Source organism: Podarcis filfolensis, assembly GCF_964270895.1.
Source record: "Podarcis filfolensis genome assembly, chromosome: 6".
Taxonomy (NCBI): Eukaryota; Metazoa; Chordata; class Lepidosauria; order Squamata; family Lacertidae; genus Podarcis; species Podarcis filfolensis.
Window position 1 is genome coordinate 69,047,607 of NC_139609.1, and position 14,065 is coordinate 69,061,671.

General features: G+C 45.9%; 1 protein-coding gene across 4 annotated transcripts in view; it reads left to right on the forward strand.

Annotated features, from left to right (window-relative positions):
* The first annotated feature begins 2,329 nt into the window (after window positions 1-2,329).
* Window positions 2,330-14,065, forward strand: part of PHF20 (PHD finger protein 20) — a 47,635-nt gene continuing 35,899 nt past the window's right edge. For 2 of the 4 annotated variants that reach the window (XM_083617688.1, XM_083617691.1), the window contains exons 1-2: window positions 2,446-2,642; window positions 11,071-11,210. The gene's annotated coding sequence lies outside the window, so the exon portion shown is untranslated. Of the gene's footprint in view, window positions 2,643-8,706; window positions 9,895-10,762; window positions 11,211-14,065 lie in introns of those variants that run through there. The other 2 variants (XM_083617689.1, XM_083617690.1) reach the window with 2 other exon arrangements.

Consider the following 14,065-nt stretch of genomic DNA (forward strand, 5'->3'; position numbering starts at 1 on the left):
GAATGTGTTCTTGAGCGTGCGGGAAGCACCCTTCCCTCATCGCAAGAGCTGTCTCAACACTGCAAATAGTCCCACATGGTCACAATTATTTGAGGACATCAGTGAATCAGGATGGTCAAGGGTGGATAGCACTTCTCAGCCCGAGGTCCACATTCCCTCATGGGCAATCTGGAGGCCACACGTTTGTGGCGAGGCAGAACCATTTTAAAAATAGGTGGAACAACAGGTAAAAGCCACACGCCCCTCCATTGCAACAAGCAAGAGGCATTAACACAGTTCAAGGACACATTCTGGCTAGTCAAGAGCACTCAAGGGCATGAAGCATGGCTGGTGAGAGGTGTGACGTGGGGGGAGCCACATAGACTCCTAGAGGGCTACACTTGGCCCAAAGTTTCTCATCTGTGCAGTAGTGGATATATGCCAGACCCTGTTGCAATATTCCATAACTCTCAGATGATGCATGGCTGTGAATGCTCCCACTGCTGCACCCTGACATTTCAAAAGATTGCACAGCTAATAGATCTGATGTATCCTATTATTTTCACCTTTGAGTTCAAGGGGCAGAATTTTCAACTTAAAGCCTGTAGCTTCCAGCCAAAAACGAGCTCTAGAAGCTAACACTGGGTGTTCACGTTCCAGTTTCTGTGCAGAACTGGATATTAGCTTCTCATTGTGGACATCAGAGCTGAGAACAAATTGTGATGGTAGACATGAGAACATGGAATTTTCACTTCAATCTACCATCTATTTAGCCCCCCCACCCCACACCACCTGGAAGTACTCAGTACTTCAGGGGAGATGCAACTTTAAAAAAAAATGCATATGTGTAAAAACACACAAAAGCAATGGTTCCACATCATCTAATAAATAGGTGTTGATACTCCCAAATAAGCTGCTTGGGGCAGTTTCCACCAGCCAAACAGGGCAGGGATCAAGGGGGTATATGATTGGGCTCAATCTTCAACAACTTGTCCATATTAGGCAGAATAAGTAAAATTCTGCCCATCAAAACTTGGCAGGGAGCGAGTACCCCTAAACATTTTTTTAAGCTGCTCATTCTCGATAATCTGCAGCTGATTTCTTCAGTTAATGGAATGAAAACAAAGGATGTGTTTAGGGAAATACTGCCACCCTATGGCCAGTGTAAGAATCTTAACTATATATGAAGAGGTCTCTAAAGCCGGCGGAACTCGGCTCCGTAACGCTTTACGCTGTATTCTGATTATGGTCAATGATCCCGTCGCCAACATCAGAGATTCTGATTGCTGCTCAGAGCAGCGGACTGAGGAGGAGTTATGTTATATAACCTTATTTAATTGTTTCCTCCAAAACCTGAAAGGGGAAAATCTGGTCCTGATTTTCTCCTGGAAAATGTTGAGAAGAAACATTAAAATAAACATTAAAACATTTTTTAAAAAACCAGAAAAATCACAAACAAGGATAACCTGCATTTTAAAAGAAAAGAGCACCCTAAATAGCAAGATTCTAAACCAACTTGCTTCTCCTCCCAGCAAAATGGCTCCTAGCCACTCCAAACCAGAGTGGAGAGAAGCATTTTTTTTTTTTGCACACCCACCCACCCACCCTTGGAAGGGGGGCCAAGAGCCAACATGGCCAACTTCAAAGTACGCCCCTGGTTGGAAGAGCGAGTGAGCAGAAAATTGCCTTGATACCGAAGCCGTAAAGTCTGCATTGGTCAAAAAATTCATATTTAATTTTTGTTGTTGTATAAGCTCACAAGCCAAGGTGCAACGCTATCTTTGAAGAGTGCCTGCACTTCAGAGTTGACCACTACACCAGTGGCTGTGGTTGGGATCAGAGAGAACTTGCTGTGTACAGTGGTACCTCGGGTTACATACGCTTCAGGTTACATACGCTTCGGGTTACAGACTCTGCTAACCCAGAAATAGTACCTCGGGTTAAAAACTTAGCTTCAAGATGAGAACCGAAATTGTGCTCCTGCGGCGCGGCGGCAGCAGGAGGCCCCATTAGCTAAAGTGGTGCTTCAGGTTAAGAACAGTGTCAGGTTAAGAACGGACCTCCGGAACGAATTAAGTACTTAACCCGAGGTACCACTGTATACGAAGCACGTACTCCAGTCACTGAACTCTGCCCTGTTCCCCGCGTGAAGGAGGAAAAGGCTTGGTATGTTTTAAACGTGGCCTTAAAAGCGGTCCATAATTTGCGGCTGCTGGCCCCTCTCTCCAAGGATTCAATACACCTGAGCCCAGCAGCAGCGGGTATTTAAAAAAAGCACGCGCTCGTTGCCCGTGTCGTGAGTTCCTCTCACTGGCGAACTCACACTGGACAACGGGAAAGCAGCGACGCCTTCCGGGTCCCGAGAGATGGATGCGCGCGTGACGGGCCGCCGCCGCCGCCGCCGCCTGGATTTTGCGCGAGGGCCCCCGAGCCCTCTCCGCCGGAGCCACGCCCCCTAGCCCTTTCGCCCCTCCCACAGGAGGACCCTCCCCTCCCCTCGCGGCAGGCGGGCGGGCGAGCTAGCGGCGCCGCAGTCGCGTCGGCCATTTTGTGGCGCTGCTCAGTCGGCGGCGCTGGGCTGGACTCGGCGAGCGGATCATTGGCGGCCCCTGCCCCCGCGGCTCGAGCCCCTGGCACGTACGAGAAGCAACCCCCCCTCCCCGGTAAGGACATGGCGCTCCCTAGGCGGCCCCGCGGAGAGAGGGAGGCGGGGGGGGAGCCCGGCAGCGAGCGCAGAAGAGTTCCCGCCGCGGCCTCACAAAGGCGGAGAGGGGCGGGGACCAGCTGCGGCTGTGGCGGAGAGGAGGGAGTCCCGGGGCCCGGGCGGCGCCTCTTCCCTCCGGGTCCCCGGAGGCTCCTTCAGCGGGAGCCGGGAAGGTGCTTGGCTGGCCTGCCGGTCCCTCCGGCGGCGTCCGAGCGGCTTTCGGCGCCCGCGTGGGACCGGCGCTCGGCTTCCCGGAGGGGCCCGTCACGTCTCCCGCGCCGCCTCTTGCCCTGCGAAGGGGCGGGCGGGTGTCGGCGGCGTGTCTCTTCGCAGCGCTCGGCTTCCTCCCGGCACCATGCTTCTTGTTCGTCGGAAGCTGCTGACGCCGCTCGGCCCCCGTCAGCGGAGGAAAGCCAAAAGGGCAGGCGAGCTTCTCCTCCTCCTCTTGGGCAAGAAGGGATGCTGTGTTTCTAGGATGTCAGTAACGTGACCTTGCATCAGCCAAGACTCCGCTCATCCCTTTCAAGGCGCAGCGTCCGGTTTGGATCGAGACGCAGTTGCGCTTTCATTTCCCCCCCCCCCCCCTTTAATAACACGCCAGTTTACGCATCTTTTTGTACCACAGGACTGGCGCGCGTGGTTTGTTTCATTGGCTACTTTGGCTTCATTGAGAGCCCCACGATTAGTGGGGGTTTTTTTAAGGAAAGTGTTCTAGTAGTGGCCGCAATAATTGCCACTTAGGGCGTAGTGACACCCTTGATAATTGTTCCCTCTTCTCCTTGGGCAGAGATTATCTCTTGTAATAATTAAAGGTGGTGATGAATTGCTGGGACCTGGAGTCTGTATTATTTTCTTGACAGTCATAATGGGCGTTGCAGTCACATAACATATGTTTTCCTAATTGCTTGCCCTTAGGGCTTATATTGTTAGAATAGGTCAGTGCCCTTCATGTTGGCTGTGGGTATTCGTTTGTAAGGCCTTTTGAGAAATGTGGTTTCACTTTGCGTGTTTCAAATTCACTTTGCTTACCTTTTCTGTGCCTATGGGAAAATAAGCTGGAGTGGCAAGTATTCTTGGGTATTTTACCTAGAAACCTAGATACAGTATATTTTGTTCCCAAAGAATTGGGCATATTCAATCTGCCACAGAAAACCACACAGGAGGATGTATTTAAACTTATTGTACAATAAACATTGCCTGTGGGATCAAAGTAAATTCAAGACCAAGATACTCAGAACAGCTTTTATCCAGAGTTGCTAAAACTTTAGTATATCACCTGCTTGTAAACTATATTTACTTTTCCATTCTTGTTAATGCTACTGCATTATAATTAGATCCTCTTTTACTTGGAAGCTAAGATATCAGCACACAGTGTGTTTCAGTGGCAAGATGACAAAGCTGATCTGGAGGGCTGTAAATCAAACAGAATACTACCATCATCCATGTTATTATTTTAATGAAGGGAAAATATAATGATATTTAAATAAATAGTAAATTGAAGACATAATTAGCTGGATAGTTTTACTGACCCTCCTCATTTTTCTAAATGCAACAATAGATGACTTTTTAAGCAAATGTGCCACAGTATTTCAAGCCCAAAGAATGAAAAGGTGTATGGTAGATTTGTGTATGCTAGATTTATTATACAGTACAGGCAACCTCTCTACAATGGTTTAGTTTTGCCTCAGACCCTACTAACCTTAGGAGTATGCAGAACAGGAGAGGCCAGCAGAGCATGGGGGTGATGACACTTTGCTGTAGCCAGGCTCCCAGTACTTCTTGCTCCTGCTCAGATGTGCCACAAACTCCTGCTGTTTATGCAACTTGTGGTGTGTATGCTGCAGACCGACCACACAGCCTGATAAATACCTTCAAGGAAATTGCACAAATATAATCCTGTTGCTTTGTGTGATTATCGGAAAAATCAAAGTAGCTGTATTTGCAGTACCTTCATTTACCCACTCAGTCCTTTAAACTGCTATGTATGTAGACTTAGGGAATTAAAGTAAGAGTCCTGGCTCAGTGGTACAGCACTTGGTTTGTATGCAAAATATCCCAGGTTCAATTAATGGCAACTCCTGAAACCCTGGAGCATCATTGCCAGTCAGTGTAGGCAGTACTGAACTAGATCCAGCAACGGTCTGACTCGTAAGGCAGCTTCATATGTTGGTATGGTATGCAAACTGAGCAAGGGCAGAGGAGGAAGAATTAGTAGCTGGTGGTTCTAGTAAGCTGGAAGTTTCAGTTTTTCAAGTGGAGTGGTAGCAGAAATCAGTGGCTGAATACAGTTGTAATTTGCTCTATAACAGCAGCAAATTTATTCCTCTAGCGTGGATACTGTTTTGAATACACTGTCTAGGCTGAACCTTAGCACCGCATTGTAGTTACCATATTTTTCGCCCTATAGGATGCACCGGCCCCTAAGACGCACCCAGATTTGGGGGGGGGGGAAATAAAGGGGGAAAAAATTATTTCCCCCCCCCAGGGGCGGGGGGAGCCCAAGCTTCCCCCGACCTCAGCCCCCAGAACAGGACCCAGAGCAATGCCGAAGCTGCGTGCAGCTTTGGCATCGCTCTGGGAGCTTGCGGGGCTGGGGGAGGGGGAAGCCCAAGCTTCCCCCTCCCCCAGCCCCCAGAACGGGACCCAGAGCCATGCCGAAGCTGCGTGCAGCTTTGGCATCGCTCTGGGAGCTTGCGGGGCTGGGGGAGGGGGAAGCCCTCCGCCAGCCTCCAAACCAGGTCGGGAGACAGCGGGATGGCGCGCTGCGCCTCCCCGCTGTCCCCCGAGTTTGCGGGGCTGGCGACGGGGATGAGCAGGCTCTCTCCCCCCCGCCAGCCTTCTAACCAAGTCGGGGGACAGCGGGAAAGGCGTGCTGCGCCTCCCCGCTGTTCCCCGAGTTTGCGGGGCTGGTGACGGGGAGGAGCAGGCTTCTCCCCCCGCCAGCCTTCTAACCAAGTCGGGGGACAGCGGGATGGCGGCGTTCCGCCTCCCCACTGTCCCCCGAGCTTGTGGGGCTGGCGGTGGGGCTCTCCTGAAGCCTGGAGAGCGAGAGGGGTCGGTGCACACCGACCCCTCTCGCTCTCCAGGCTTCAGCGAAAGCCTGCATTCGCCCCATAGGACGCACACACATTTCCCCTTCATGTTTGGAGGGGGAAAAGTGTGTCCTATAGGGCGAAAAATACGGTATTCTCTTTTAAAGGATTGTATCAGTGGGCATTACAGAGCACAACTGATCCTCTCTGGTTAACATGAATTTAAATTAATTTAAATCACTACAAATACTTGATAGACTCAATCATAGAGTGCAGAACTAATGCACTTTAGGAACAGGAAAATACAATTGGTGGCAATGTATAAATTCATCACACACTATATACAGTATGTTACAATATGATATGAATATATTTTGTACTTGGGTATTGGTACCCAAATAGGGAAGAGGTCTTTTAGATGCAGAAATGGTAAATAAAATTTACTATAGATGTATGAGGAACAGCTTTTGCAAATGCAGCAGAAAGGATAGAGGAAAAACAGAAATATTGATGATTTCTGCTAAACATTTTTTTCTTTAAATATTCTTTTTCCAACAATCCTTATTATCACAATATATTCCCTTTGACTCCGCCAAACAGTTACTATTACTAGAATCAGCCTTGGGGAATTAAAACTTTCCCAGTAGTTTTGTGTTTATCTGTTGTATAATATTTAGGTTGTATCTTTTCTTCAAACAACAAGCAATTCTCAAAAAAACATGTACACAGACATGCCAATCTTGAGCATTAAGCTACATGCGCTCACATATCTGTCAATTTTATTTCTTAAGCATTGACAGAGCAATTTAAAATAATATATAACAATATCTTACTGATAATCACATGGGGGAAATGCTGATTTTATGCAGTGGTAAAAATGCCAGGGCAGTTCTTTCCAAAGTGCTGTCATATACTATTGGTATTGGTATAGCTCCACTCAGCAACATAACAGCAGCAATCTGCACAAGCTGCAGTTTCCAGACCAACCTTAAGCGCGTCCCCACAAAGAGTGTATTACACTCCTGCCTTGACGTTACCAATGTATGAATCTGTGTCTAGTTTGTCTAGGAACTGTCACAGCTGGTGCATCAGCCAGAGTTGGTAAAAGGCACCCCTGGCTACCATGGACACTTGGGCCTCCAGCAACAATAGTGGATGAAGGTGTACCCTCAGGCTTTGCACCTGTTCTTCAGAGAGAACAGGCAATGTGTCCACTCCCCAGACCTGGGAACCTCCTACTGACAAGGCCTTTGTTTTATCAAGATTCATCTTAACTGACGCTCATCAATCCCTTTGTCCAGGGAGACTTGCATATCTATTCCTAACTCTGATGTAACAGAGAGGTAGAGCTGGGTGTCATTTGCATACTGATGACATCACACCCCAAATTTCCTAATGACTCTCTTGAACAGCTTCATGTTCAACAGCAATATAGGCAAGAAGTTACCTGCTTCACCCCCCACAAGGCCAAGATGCAGGCACCCAATGCCATGCTGTAGAACAGGCCTTGTAGGTATGCATGGAACCACTATAATACAGTGGTTTACTGAAGACTTAGCCACTATTTTGGATAAGCTATATGATCAGCCTACCTGTTCCATGTACCACGGGACAAAGCATTCCCCTCCTCAAGATTAAAAAACTTGCCGGCTTAGTTCCTCCAAGTATGGAAAACTGCCTGTGAAACAGCAGAATATTTACCACTTCTTCCACTTCTTATTGTCAAGCAATTTAGCTTCATCAATACAATTTGCATGTTTACAATTAAAAGAGGGAGGGGGATCCTGCTGAACTGGTCCAGTAAGGTACTACAGTTGAAAGCCATGAAACAATTGAATAGAAGCAACAAGGTTGCACTTCACCTCTGTCTCTCTCTGTGATAGGTAGGTAGGTAGGTAGGTAGATAGAATGTCCAGTAGCACCTTAGAGAGCAACTAAGTTTGTTCTTGGTACAGTGGTACCTCGGGATACGAACGGGATCCGTTCCGGAGCCCCGTTCACATCCTGAATGGAACGTAAGACGTGACAGTGCGGGTCACGTTTTGCTGCTTCCGCGCATGTGTGCGACGTCATTTTGATGGTCTGCGCTAGTGGTGAAACCCGGAAGTAACACACTCCATTACTTCCGGGTTGCCACGGAGCGCAACCCGAAAGCGCTCAACCTGAAGCACATTTGACCCGAGGTATGACTGTATAAGCTTTCGTGTGCATGCACACTTCTTCAGATTCGAGCGTATTGTGTGCATGCACACAAAAGCTTATACCAAAAACAAAATTAGTTGGTCTCTAAGGTGCTACTGGACATTTATATATAGAGAGAGAGGGAGAGAGACTGCATCAGACCAACACTGAATCTCTCTGTGAAAGTAAATGATTAGGCAACCAAGGCCAAATCAGTTCTGAACCCAGACTGGAATGAGTCTAGATAATCAGTTTCCTCTAGGACAGGATGATCCAACACACGGCCCAAGGCCTAGGGCTTTTTTGGGCAGCCATCAGCAACATTTGACCCCTCCCAGCCCTCACACTGCCTTCTCAGAGCTGGGTAAGTGAGGCACCGGACTTTGGAAAGGATGTATGAGGGCTCTGATAGGGTCCTAGAGTCCTCACAGCTCCTTCCCAAAGCCCAGCACCTCACTTAACTGACTTTTGGAAGGCAGCATGGGAGGTGGGGGGAGCAGCATCAAATTTTGGCCTCCCCATCCCTGCATGACAAGACAGTGTGCGGCCCATGGGTTCCCAAACAAAGTATTCTTGTGGCCCACTGGGTATGAAAATATTGGCCCACCCTGCTCTTGGAGCACCTGGAACCAAACTGCTGCTGCCACCGCCCTTCTTAAGCATCTTCCCTAAAAAGTAGTTATCATAAGCCTCTGTGACCAGGTGGTTGTTTTTCTTCTTCTTCAAGAGTGGCTGCACTCCTGCTTCTTTAAGGATGGCAGGCGCTGCTTCTGCACACAAATATGCACTTACCATGCCTTGGACTTACACAGTAAAACACAACACACATCACAAGCTTGTTCAGATCAGCCACAATGAGAAAAGTTTGAGAAGTTGTCAGGTCAGTCAAACAGCTACAAGCACCTTGTTCCACATCCCCAGACCTCAAAAGCTAAAACTGCTTTCACAAAACCAGACTACACTTTATCTAGACTTTTTACAGCCGTGTTGTCCAAATCATCATGGATTCAGTAAATTTCATCATTGAAGTGTCTTGCAAACTTACCACAGCAGGCTTCCTACGCTCCTGTTTATTGGGATGGATGTTAACCTCTCTTCCATGGCTACTTAAGGATGAGATGGAGGTGACAGAGTATACTTTCTTCGCCACCCGTTATCACCTCACAGTAGGCACAGTCATGCCCTTTAGCATGCGCTCAATTGCATTTGTGGCAAGTCTTGCACCATATGTGCTCTAGCTGTCATCTGACCTGCTTCATTCTTGAAGTCTCTGGAGGCAGACATTCTTAATGGGTTACTTACCTCTGCAGGGGTGAACTGCCAGCTGCTGCTGTAAGACCAAATCTCACGAAATGGTTGGACCATAACAATTAGTTATTTCAAGTCTCTCTCTCTCTCTCTCTCCCCCCCCCCCCGCCGCCCTTCCCGATTATACTTCCCATACTTGGAGGCAGTAACTAAATTGAGGGTCTGCCCTGCACAGTTAAAAGTGTGCATGAATCCTCAGTAAGAAGTCAGTCCTGGATAAACAGATCTAGATAATAAAAAGAAATGTGGAAGCAGAATCCTGGGGGAAGAGATAGGGAAACTGGACAGGAACAAAGAGTAGCCAGCCATAGTGGGAATAGGATCACCACCTGTTAATTTGTTGCCCATAGGTGCAGTGTCACCTGCAGAACCTCCATCTGTCTCCATGTCTGCTAGTGCCAGTTATCTAATGGGGATGAGGTAATCGTCTCATCTGCCACTGCCTCAGCTCTCTTCATACAAGTAGTTAACAGTTTCTTAAATGTAATCAATACAAATCTACATTTTTAGAGCTTTGAATTTCAAGAAAATAATTAAAGTATTTTGGGTTATATACCAGGCAACAACTTTTTTAAAAAATACATTAATGTGTCAGTAAAGACTTAAAGGATCATATGTGCTTAAATTACATGCTAAATGGAGAAATAAACATTTGAATGTAGCCCATTAGTTTTTGATGTTTTGTGTACCGTATTTTTCGCTCTATAACACGCACCCGACCATAACACGCACATAGTTTTTAGAGGAGGAAAACAAGAAAAAAAATATTCTAAACGAAACAGTAGATGTTTGATTTTTGTGGTTCATGCTGTGGCCACAGACATGTGATCTGACAGTGAGTTTGGAGTAGCCCAATGCAAAAATCCTGAGGATCCATGTGGATCCATGCTTTGTAACCACGTTTTTGCACCACTGCGGCCCCTGGCAACAGTGGGTGCGTGATTTTTTTGGTGCAAGATGTAGCCATGGACATGCTATGTGATCTAATGGTGAATTTGGGGTGACCCAGTGCAAAAATCCTGAGGATCCATGTGGATCCGTGCTTTGTAACCACATTTTAAGTGGGGAGGGAAGGAAAAGCACTCAAGGGACAAGGAGCACGCGTGGGGTGTGTGGCGAAGGATGCTGCTAATGATGCAGAAGAGGGGTATAAGGGGAGAAGGAACACGCATGGGGGGTGTGGAGAAGGATGATGTTAATAATGCAGGAGAAGGGTTTAAGGGGAGAAGGAACACGCGTGGGGTGTGTGGAGAAGGATGCTGCTAATAATGCAGAAGAGGGGTATAAGGGGAGAAGGCTCCTCTCCTCTCCCGCTTTGCTCCTTTAAAGAAGCAGGCTCTCTGTCCCTCTCTCCTCCCCACTCAGCGGCTCTTCTCCCGCTTTGCTGTTTCAAAGCAAGCCACGGAGGAGGGAAGGAAGGGGAACCATGGATCTTCTGCTCACGACTGCAGCAGATCCCCCCCGCCACCCGTAGGCATTCCCTCCATAACACGCACAGACATTTCCCCTTACTTTCTAGGAGGAAAAAGTGAGTGTTATGGTGCAAAAAATACGGTAGTTAAGAATACTTTTCTCATCCCTAATCCTTTTATAGGTTTACATTACATTACACAGCATTATTTAAAGATAAGGAAATTCAATTCAAGGGGAATCGTTTTATTTACCTTCAAAATTCCATTTTGGGGTCGAGATCAGTGTGTGTACCTAGAATCGTTAATACATTTCTGTATTTGGGACAGGGTGTGGGTCAAGGAAGATATTTTATAGATCTTTGCTCCAGGAATGCTGCCTATTTTTATAGGAATGTTAAAACCATAGTAGTGCTGGTCTTAGCCTTATGTAGCAATTGCCTTTTCTTACCTGCAGGTGTGTTTTTCAGCGCAGCCTGGCTGTGGCCATCCACTTGCAAGGGATCGTAATTGTGTCAGGCATCATGGACATTCACCACTCCTACTTTGGACTGACCAATTCTGATGAGGGCATGCAAATTGCGGGGGGTGAACTGGGTGAGATTTTATTTGTTCTTGCCATTACTTATGGTATGATGCACAACACATGTCGCCACTGAGTATTTATGATTATATTACTTATCTCAGTGTATCTCAGACTTCTTTATTTTATTGTGCCATGTAGCTCTGTAAACCAACGCCAGTAATGTGTGCTACAAGTGATTGTGTGGAGAATCTCGTACACAGTTGTGTTCATTCTGCTGCTTCATTAGTATATGTTTGCTACCAATCAAATATTGCTATTAGAGAAGAATATGCTTTCTAAAGTTACACATAAGGCACCCTGTTTATCTTAGCAACTTTCTTCTCTGATGAGAGTGGTATGATGAGATAGTGGGGATGCAGTCACTCTTGCAAACTCAGTGTGCATCAGTGAGTGATGTCTGCCAGAAGGCATTCAGGCCAGAAACCTTGGCTAGTGAAAGGAGAAAGATTCCTTCTCTTCAATGATACTATCTTGCCTTTGAATGTTTTACCCCATTCAGGTGTTCTGTCTCTTCCAGCCTCCAATTTGAGAGCCACTGATATACTAATAAAACAGAAATCATAATCATCATGAAATAAGTATTATCATTGATTTATTAATTGGTTAACCACCGTCTCCAGGCAATTTGCACATAAGGTGTATGACTGATATAAATATAAATATAAATTGGAGCAATATATCACTAGGCACATTCATCAGAAAAAAGTATAGTATACAATGGTACCACTAGTTACAAACTTAATTCTTTTCAGAGGTCCGTTCTTAACATGAAACCATTCTTATCCTGAGCTGCGCTTTTGCTAATAGGGCCTCCCACTGCACGCATGCCACTGGGATGTGCTCACATCCCAGGGCAAAGTTCACTACCAGGAGCAACTACTTCCTGGTTAGCAGAGCTCGTTACCTGACATGTTCGCAAGGAGGACGGTACGTAACACGAGGTTCCACTGTAGTATAGTAAAAGCACATTATGTAATTACTTCAGTGACAAAATGGTGGAGTGAGTGGGAATGAAGGCATGCAGAAACATTGTAGGACATTGATATGCTCCAATTCATAAACCACCATGAAACTTTACAGCCAAACTTGAAAATACCCAGTTTCATACAGTGGTACTAAGCACAGTTAACGCTAATCATATAAAAAGGTCCCTTCATAACTGCACTTAAGACTGTATTTCCAAACCCTGGTCAGCATTAATCATGGCAAATATCAGTACAGATGCAATGATAACCTACAGTTAAGTGAACAAGAGAAAAAATAGGAAAACCTGTGCCAAAAAGTGGAGGAGAAAGAGGGCAGTTTGTATATTCCCAAGCATGGGTCACTTCCACCTGCAGTTTAGGGAGCTAGCATTATGTCTGTACTGGGCCCCATAATGTCTACCACACATTAACATGAGTAAACTAGCAGGAGCAGTTAATATGAAAAATAGTGTGATCATCTGTGGTTTCTTTAAATCTGTAAATCATTACTGCAGTATAAAACCATTCTTTTTTAACCTGGCACTTGGAGTCCATGGCTGCTTGTCAAGAACAGAGCTTGATGTGCAGGTACTATCCCTCTCTCTTGGATTGGTCTTCAGACAGAGACATAGTATTACAGACATTCTGTGCATTGTGGAAATGGAACGTAAAGGTTATGAGTGCTGAATCTTTTCCAGGCTGGATACAGCAAAGGAAATAGAATATGCAGCTGTATGGAAGCATGATTATTATCATAGAATCGGTTTAGGGTGTTGAAGAACAGAATTAGAATCTAGAGACAGGCCTTTGGTGAGACCAGGAACAAAGTGCAAGGAGAAATAAATAAAATGAATAATGCAGGATGATAATAGTCCAATATTAAACTGACTTGACCAGAGTCAGTTGGATCTAGTCAGTTCCATTGTGGGAGGAAATAGCCTTTGGACTCCAGTAATAAAGCATAGCTGTCCATAGACAAATGCTAGCCTTGGTGCATGTCCTGAACTCACCTGGCTGTGGTATGTTCAAGCTCAACATGACAGAATAAATAAAATGCAGTGCTCTTGAAAACTAGGTTACTTTTCAGTGCTATTAAGAAGTTGATGGTGGAAAGCACTTACCTGGTGGGAAAGTCACTAATATGAGCAGCTCAGCATTCTGTAATACATTTAATTGCATCTACATATTAAATGTCTTAAAGCTTTTGGGGGAAAAGTAGTTTCTGTTTGAGGGAGAACCACCTAGGAAGTGGAGACCACACATTTTAAGCATATTATGCTCTGTGCATGAGGATTCAGCACACGCTCAATTCACACAGATGGTTTAAAATGTATTCAGGCTCCTTCATCCATTCAGTTGGAAAGCCCGTGAAGGCTTTTGATTTATCTCGTAGTTATATTCCACTGGCGAGGTGTCATGGTCCCTTTGGTGACTATTGGATTAGCTGCTTTGGGTTACAGCCTCTGGCTAGGCATTACATGCAAAGGGGACTTAGGAGACCTTAAAACTTACTTTAAAAAAAAATACTTGCTGCTTATGTACCTGATAGCCGCTACTGGAGGCCTGCTTGACAGTTTCCGTACAGTAATTCTTTCTAATAGTGCTCAGTAGGCTTAGAAATTTAGGCAGTTATTTCTTTGGCCTAAAGACAAAATTTTTAGTAACCCACCTTGAACCAAAAAGAGAACAGGATAGATAGAAATATCAGTCACCCCCTTTTTCTCTCACATGAAATCTGCTCCTTGCCCGGCTCTGTCAAAGCTTTCCTGTCCCTTCATTCATTTTTCCCATATGCAGAGCTGAGCTAAGTTGCTACATATTTCTGTCTATGCCTTCTGGGCCCAGAATCCAGTGACACAGATGGACAAGACTTCCTTTCTTTTGTGTTGTATATTGAATAC